General features: G+C 40.1%; 1 long non-coding RNA gene across 1 annotated transcript; it reads right to left on the bottom strand.

The window, feature by feature from the left end:
- Nucleotides 1-2,079: 2,079 nt before the first annotated feature.
- Nucleotides 2,080-4,650, bottom strand: LOC110925500. The gene is made up of 3 exons (XR_002584499.2): nucleotides 4,131-4,650; nucleotides 3,793-4,051; nucleotides 2,080-3,713 (listed from the first exon to the last, which is right to left on the bottom strand). It is a non-coding gene; the product is annotated as an uncharacterized LOC110925500 (long non-coding RNA).
- Between the last annotated feature and the right edge of the window lie 4,326 nt (nucleotides 4,651-8,976).

Raw genomic sequence — 8,976 nt, 5'->3', positions numbered from 1 at the left:
ACGAGAGACTAGAGTCTTGTCACTGGCGGAATCTATTAAATCTTGGAAACTTTTGATGTTTATGATGTAATCTAGTTATGTGACACTTTTACCAAATAATACGCAACGCAACGCTTAATCTAACTCGCAAAACGAATCAAAGACGGGAACGCGGAAAGGATGGATTGACCAAGTGGCAATCCGATCGGATGACCACCCGATCGGATGGCCACTCGGTCGACCCGCCATCCGATCCGAGTGCACACCGCCTTAATCTCCTCTCACATTATAAATAGGCATGTCACATCACCACTCTCACTGATGTGACAGCCTCACTCAAACAGATGCACGCACACTACTTTTCTTCGATTTCTCGGCGATTTCGGTACGTTTTACACTAGATCCTTGTACTTTCTTGATCTACACTTCATTCACTACGTGATTCTTCTTTGAAATCACACTATTCACCGTGAAATCTCTTAGATCTGAGTTCTTGAGGATGATGTCATCATGGTGGTTTGTACAAACTGCTGTATGATGTCATTCCTGGCAAGATCTAGCTTGGATCTAAGGAATTCCATGTGTTCTGCACCGAATCTAAGCTAAATCTAGGATTTTCTTAATAAAACTTAAACTAACTTCATCTTTTCTTCAATCTTTCACTTTAAACAGTGGAATCCAAGTCTAGACGGACTGTAGACATGATGGATAGCCTGGAGTTGGTTTGGAAACGGATTATTGCTGGAAATGATGGTCGGAATACGGATTCTGACATAAACTCGTTATAAACAGACAACTGATCGGACAGGGATGATTCCTATCTGATCAAAACGGCTGTATGATGACAAGTTTACCATTGTCTCGGTACCTACCGTGCCGTCACCATTAATCTAGAAACTTAGAAATTTTACAAGATGATAGACGGAACAAGGACTAGTCGATCGAGCGACAACCCGATCGGATAGCCATCCGATCGGACAGCCACTCGATCAGGTGACACTTGTCTCATAGTCTTGAACAATTAAAACTTTGAAACTTTGAAACCTTTTAACACTTAGAAAATTTTTCAGAAACATGAAACTTTCGAAACCTCAATCGAGTGGCAACCCGATCGGATGGCCATCCGATCGAGCAGCCATTCGATCAAGGTAACCAAAACACTTAAACAAAAACTTTGAAACTTGACACTTGGATCGAGTGGCCACCCGATCGGACAACCATCCGATCGGATAGCCATCCGTCCCCTCACACATTGTCACTTCACTCGACTGGTAATCCGATCGGATAGCCATCCGATCAGACAGCCATCCGACCGGACAGCCATCCGATCCAGTGACTGCTCCGACACTTTGCGCAATCTCGTTATTTTGCCCGACTCTTATCTGTTGTAATCTAATCAGGCTAATTCTAAAAGAGCTCCCTTTGATCCAATAACGGTTTAACTGTTAAGCAATCACTGTGAGTATACTCGATCCCTTTTTGTTTTAAACTTTGGGATGTAACATGTATTCTATAAACTACGAAACTTGACACTTTTGAATCTAAACTCTATCCTATGTGTACATGAAACTTGTGATTCTTGATTCTTGATTCTTTGTGCTATGTGATGTTTAATCCAGAGTGTGTAGTTCCGCCTTAACAATAGTAGCGCTATAGGAGATGCACCTCCCCATTATTCTCGGGGGTATGGTTAGGAGGATTCTAGTTTACCTTGAGTCTTGGGTAAACACTAAAGCATCAGGATACTTGGCTATCACTGCGTGGACTGCGACACTAGCACGGCTGAAACTATTTTTATTGCTTACATTGTGGATATGAGTTGTTTTAATCTATTTATTCTATATTCAAACTTGTATACTCGCCGGTACATTTTTGTACTGACTCTATTTTAATACATGTTGCAGGCTGACAGGATGCTAGGATTTGTGAAACAAGCTAGGATGCTGCTTAGAAACACATCTTAGTTAATCTAGAATCATTTGGAACAATTTGAACAATGTTTCTTATGTTTTGTACTTGATGCTTGATGTTGATGTTTGATCTAGACAATTATCGCATGAAATCAATCTAATTATTATTGAAATATCTAGTGTTATGGAATCTCATGAGCAATCTGAACGCTTAGTGCTCGCACCCCGATGTTTCCGCCATCGGTTGGGGTGTGACACTACATACATCCTAACATCCTAACATGCAAACATATGCATGTGCATCCATTTTCAGATAATCTACACATGCAAACATGTGCATGTATAAAAGGCAGCCCAAGAAATACAAAAAGGATGATCAAAGTTTAGTTGCGCTCCACTAAAATGGAGACCAAAAAGCGGGCATCATAAGGTAAACCTAATATAAAAGTTTTCATAACACGCACAGCACATGCATTAAAAGAAATACCAAATCAAGTGGACTCCTGACTCCTAAAGGTTGAGTCTTCATCCTCGTTAGCCGATTGCTTCTTCTTCTTCTTTTTCTTGCAATTTCTTGAATCATGTCCAGTCACGTACTTCATACATGTTCGGCAAAGCCTAGGTGTTTTGGGAGGTTTGACGGCAGAGTTGCTCATTGCGTCCTAAGCTGGTCTACACAATCATCGACGTTTGTCGCATCCTTTGTTCCTGATCCCGTCTGGATTGTTGAGAGTTACATCCCCATCTAAAGAAACACCAAGCAATTCTTCAACAGCAGCATAGTTATCATTGTTGGCTTCATCATCAAATGGTCCTCCATTTAGTAACTTACATTTTAGTTCCTTTATCTGCTCAGCAAAAGAAGAAAGTCCTTCAACATCACTTCTTAAGGCGTCTACACACTTGGTTACAATCTCAAGAATCTGACTTCTCGCAGCAGCTTGTGGACGGGTGTCGACGCCGTAGCGACTCTCAACAGAAAATAAACTTTTAGGAAGCACATCCCTAGTCCAACGCTTAACAACAAACTGGGCCGGGATTTTTTCAATATTGTTTACATGGTGAACACAAAAAAAAATATGCCTACATAGAAATCCAATACGGATGAAGTTGTTGCATGAACAAGACACTTACTGATTTCTCAACTCAAGCTTGACCTGCAAAAACACCAAAACACATTCTTACGCTTCTGTGAAAAAAAAGGATAATGAAAGATTAAACAAAAAATGCCACTGTAAGGATAGAGCAAGTTATCGTGAATGTGTTGCTTGCATTGTTTCGTTTGTCCAACTGATTCACATAGTAAACAGAAACATCATCACAATCCTCCGTGTTTACAATGTAACAAAACAGCTTCCCCTTGTATATCTCTTTTCTTACTTATGTGAAAATGGCATGTGTGTACAACTCAAAAGCGTGCTTCTCGATAGCTATCTGAGTAGTGTCCATGAATACACTGGATGAAGTTTTAAACTCTGCAACACGTTGCCTGTAACGCTGATTGTCTATCCTAGTTTCATAACATAGCATGAACTGAACTAGTGTGTTAGCACTAGAAGAGTTGACCTTGAAGCTTGAGTTAGAATTTTCACTACTTGATGTAGTCTTCATCAGACAATAGATTGGGATATCACGGAAGTAGGCAGGTACCCATTGGTCCCTAATTGAGTACATATCATTCAACCAGTCATGATATTGTAACCCATATTCCTCCATCAAAAGTTGCCAATGCATCTCAAATGTAGATGGCTTCATCTGAATACTCCACACCAAACGATGCATCAATGCCCTTAGCTCAGAGTTTTGTAACAGGTCTCCAGCAATCTATACATAACAAGACACAAACTGTTAAAAAATGTAACAATAAAAGACCTTCTCAACGAGATTGATGAAATAATAAAACCTTAGTAGGAAGTTTCTTCATAATATGCCACATGCAAAGGCAGTGCCGAGACTCTGTGAAAACCTCAGAAATGGCAGCTTTCATTGAAGGGTCCTAGTCCGTCAGAACTAACTTTGGTTGCTTCTTGTGTGCCATCATAAATGATTCAAATAACCACTTGTAAGACTCAGTCGTTTCATTGAATAGCAAGCCAACACCGAATGTCACACATTGTTTGTGATTATCAACCCCGGTGAAAGGAACAAAAATCATGTTGTACCTGCAGATAAAGAAAATAAACAAAAGTTAATACTATGTTAAAGGAATAAAAAAAAGACTGCCAGTTTGCAAAACCTTACTTGTTAGTGTGATAAGTCGCATCAAAAGCTAACACATCACCAAACACCTCATAATTTATCTTAGAAATTTCGTCTGCCCAAAAAATCGACCTCAATTGCCCTTTCTCAACCACAAACTCATAGTAAAAGTCTGGTAAGCTCTCCGATCTTTCTTTCAAACGATCTATAACAAGTTGCGCATCACGGTCACCAATATAAAGCCTAACCGACTGGCTCAAATTCTTAAAATCAGTTGGCGTGCCACGTACGTTGTGATGTCCACCCATCATAGACACTAACACTCTTTGAGAAACAACTGGATCAATTATGTTCAAACTCATGTTATGGATAAACTGTTTGGATGAAAAGGGTAGTTTCCTTGAAATCCTGCTTAGGTCATGATTAAAACGCTCAACAAACAGATGATTATGATGCTCGTGGAACCCTACCACTGTGCACAAAGAGCTGTCCTCACAAAACTTAACCAGTATACTAGCCTTGCAATCTGTGACTGTGAAATTACTTTGCCTGATATTCAAGGTTGACTGCTCCAGGGTATTGTAACATTTGTGCCTGTAATCATCATGAACAGTTCAATTATCAATAAAATAATGTTATTTCATCCCAATGATTGTTTGATTGTGTTTTACATTTTTCATGTTTTGACTTTCGTTCAATTTCAAACTCTACATCGCTTTCTGGAGCATTATACGCAAACTGGTGCGTAAACGTACTTAGTTTAATGCAACAAATACTCCGGAACATCAACATATACTCAACATACCTTAACTAACTTTACATAACTTAGAAATAAGTTTTGAAGGCTTTGGTATAGCAAAAACAAGTTAATTCGCTTACAGGGACTAAACTTGACAAACTGTAAAAGTATGCCAATTTGAACTGTAACGAACATTCCGGAACATGTCCATAAGTTAAACATACCATAAATATCCTTTACATAGCTTAGAAATAGGCTTTGAGGGGTTTGGTATGCTAAAATAAACTTTTGGGTCATTCAGGGACTAAAAGTGTCAAAAAGTGCACAAGTTTGCACTTTTGCGCATAACTTATGTTCTGAATACATCCGGACATCCAAAAATTTATGTAAGCATCCTTATATTATGCCTTAGTGTTTGGCATGAGAAAAATCCATTCGTCGCGTCATTTGGATCGTCTTTTGCGCTTATGCACATTCCGTCGTAATTAAGCGAACATCGCGATCGTACGGCCAAACGAGCCAACATCCGGAACATTTTTGGCATGTTTCATGTCCACGATGTTTAGGCATCATTTTAGGGCCTTAAAGATGGCTTTACAGGTCTTAAAAGGGCTGGAAATAGCTTAAAAACGCAACAGGGGCCAAATATGTAAATTCTGCAAGTGGTGCAGATCAGACGGGGCCAGGCGACCCGTGATGTGTGTAAAATGCAACATATAAAACACATCAATTAAGGCATAAAACTAACCCTTTTTAAGTACTAATGTTGGAAAAAGAGTGTTTTTGTCTTCCTTTTGTATTTTCAGGATGAAATGAGCTCAAAATCACAAAAGAAGCAAAAAGACCACTAATTCTACCATAAATACAAGAAAAGGAACAAAAGTAGACTGCCCGGACCCTCAACGGCACCTCCCAAAGCAAAAAGGAAGAAACAGAGTCTGAACACGCCCCGTGTCCAGCGAACACGGGGGCGTGCCCAGGAAGCAGCAGAAAAGACAAACCAGTAGAAGCTTCCATTGCCCACCACGGGGCCGTGTCCAGCGAGCACGGGGGCGTGGTGAAAGTACAGCAGGCGCATTAATTGTAATTCGCAATTACAATTAATGAGGAGAGAGAGTGTCAGGCGGGCACGGGGCCGTGTCCAGCGGACACGGGGCCGTGTCCAGCCTTCTGTTCAGCCTATAAATAGAGGAGCTTGGCTTCATTCTCTCTCATCCCTTGGCACACCACCTCTCTCACACCTCATCCACCACCCACCACCACCATAACACCATCATCCACCACCATCATCCATTGTCCATCGTAGAGTGTGTGAGTCGTCTCGGGATCCAAGATTGATCGTAAGAGTTCTTGACAATCAAGGCCATGTTTGCCTAAGTCTCTTACATCACTTGGTGAAGACAAGTGTTTAGTATAATACTTTTTATTTTTAATCTTTTGCACTTTTTATTTGGTTTTGTATTAATGACTTTAATAACTAGTTACTTATGTTGAAGGTGATCTTTCCTTATCGTTTGTCCGTGGTGTCTTGGCGTTATTTTACTGTCTATATAAAATAAAAGATTTTCACCATTCATATCTCCACGGTCTATATGGAGATATGTTGGCTACCTGGTCGGGGGTTAAGGGAACGGTTTGGTAAAGGTCTTGCCCTTGTTCAGCGTTTAGAGGTCCTGCTTGGGACCTGGGTCAAATTTAGTAGGATCTCCTTCAATGCCCATAGGTATTGGATGGCGGGGATCCAAACTCTTTGACCCCCTCATAAGTTAACTACTATTAATACTATAACCCGGCTATTTAGGACTGTATCCCTGCTGACTCAGACTACTTAGCCGAGGGTAACGTCACCGCCAGAAGCGGGGCCTACCATAATTTGCATTAATAACTTAATTCATTATCTTTTAATAATCCGACCCTTTAGGATTGTATCCTTGCTGACTCAAACTACTGGGTTGAGGGTAACGTCGCCTTCAAAAGAGGGGCCTACTACAATAACTAAGATAATCTCTTAAACAAGTGCAAAAGTGCGAAAATAATCAAAGGTTATACTAATACACGTGTCGGATCCAAGTGATTCATCTTGTCTATCTGTTTTTATTTTATTTTTATTTTCAGCATTTAGTTAGTTTTTATTTTTCTTAGTTTAAAACATTTTTCTAACCTTTTTGATTTGATTAGACGTTGAGGATAAACCGGTATTAAAAGCTCTTGTGTCCTTGGACGACCTCGGTATCTTACCAACACTATACTACGTCCACGATGGGTGCACTTGCCCATATGTGTGTTTAGTGTTAGTGAATATCGTGTTTTATAAATTTAAAACTTGGCTAAAAGTGTAAAAAGGGCTTAAATACTCATCAAAATAATATTACACCTAACGCGCATCAACCCGCGTAAGACCTGCACTCCCTTTCACGCGGGCCGCGTGAGGATGTCTGACAGAAAGATTTTGCATTTAATGCAAAATCTGGCCTTTCGTTCGATCAAGAGGCGATGCCTTTTCACCCAATGAACGGCCAAGAGCCAAGTTCAGTGAATTTAACCACTAGACACATGTACGCACGAGATCAAGGCACGATATTCGATAAAACGATCCTAACGGTTCCACTTTTCCTATAAATACCCCCCCCCCTTTTGTGTAAAAATCACAACAATCTGATCTTGAAGCTCTAAGTTGAAACCATTGTTTCATACCTGAGCTATTTGATCTAGATTAGCACTCGGGGACCCTCCGTAAGTCTTCTTTCGCTCTTTTATTCGCTTTTCGAGTCTGAAAGTCAACGTTTTGTTGACTTTCTGCATTGACCAGCTTATGGTCGATGCGAAGTTCATGGAACTTCATAACGTAAGCGTGATCACGATGGTCATGGTCCAAGGTGACCATACCTACTGATCACCACGTTATCTAGGTTCAGTGACGAGTCGTAGTTTCGGCCAAAATGTGCATTCTTGCATATTTTGTAACCAAACTACTCGTGGGCATCAAAGCCGTTTGTTTTGATGTCAAACCTGTTTTCTAAACTTAGTTAAGCATGTTCTAACATGCTTAGCTCGTCACGTTTAGTGTAGTGCTTATATAGGGTCGTAAGGTAAGCGATCTAAACCATCGCTTATACTTTCGAACCCGACCCATTTGGTCGATCTTTAGGATCCGACCAAACGTATTAGGTGACCATAGCTATAACCTTCCGAGGTTATACCTTGTGGTCGCAATGTTAGGCGTTCCATACGCGTTCTACGCGAATGACGCGTTAGGGTGGCATAAGCTACCTCAACGGGTCGTGATGGACCGTAAGCACTTAGGTTAAGTTTCATTTTAGTATGTAGGCTTTGTTAAACCATATTACACGAGTCTCCATACTCGTTTGGTTTTCGAACCCGCGTACTGTCCGATCCTTCCGATTTGGTCCGGTATATTAACATAAGCTACCTATTAGGTGCCGTTGATATTCCGTGATCTTTAGCATTATCTGGTTATTATACAAGGAACTCAAAGCAATCTCAGGTGAGTACATAGAACCCCATCTTTTACTGTTTTCTAAACTGTTTTGGGGTGAAACACATGTGCCTATCTGTTACTTTCATGCTTTCCATGTTTTCACATCATATATCTGCTATGCTCATTAGTACATTATAGTACATGATTTTATTACATTTTATGCTATGTATGCCCATTGTGTGCGTACTTAGTACATTGATTTACATAACATTTTTGCTGCATATGTTTACTCAGCATATGGGCACATCGATTTACATGAACATTTCTGTTGCATATGTTTACTCAGCATATGGACACATTGATTTACATAAACATTTCTGTTGCATATGTTTACTCAGCATATGGACACATTGATTTACATGGACATTTCTGCTTCGTATGTTTACTTAGCATACTTAGTACAATTGATTACATCACATGCCTTCATTTTGTTATGACATTTGGTTTGTTTAAACATGGGACAATACATTCATTAACACTAGCTACGCCGTTCGTTAGTAGGTAGTGGTACCATAGGAATTGACAACTCCCATTCCTGAAGTCCTGGGTTTGATAGGACTGGAAGGAATGACCGAATTCGATATACATAACGTAGATAAACCTTTAATTTGTTTAAGGGTTTATCGTCGCAGTCTCAAGGCTTGGATGTA

Source organism: Helianthus annuus, chromosome 17 (genome assembly GCF_002127325.2).
Source record: "Helianthus annuus cultivar XRQ/B chromosome 17, HanXRQr2.0-SUNRISE, whole genome shotgun sequence".
NCBI lineage: Eukaryota > Viridiplantae > Streptophyta > Magnoliopsida > Asterales > Asteraceae > Helianthus > Helianthus annuus.
This window is presented reverse-complemented; position numbering and strand designations above follow the sequence as displayed.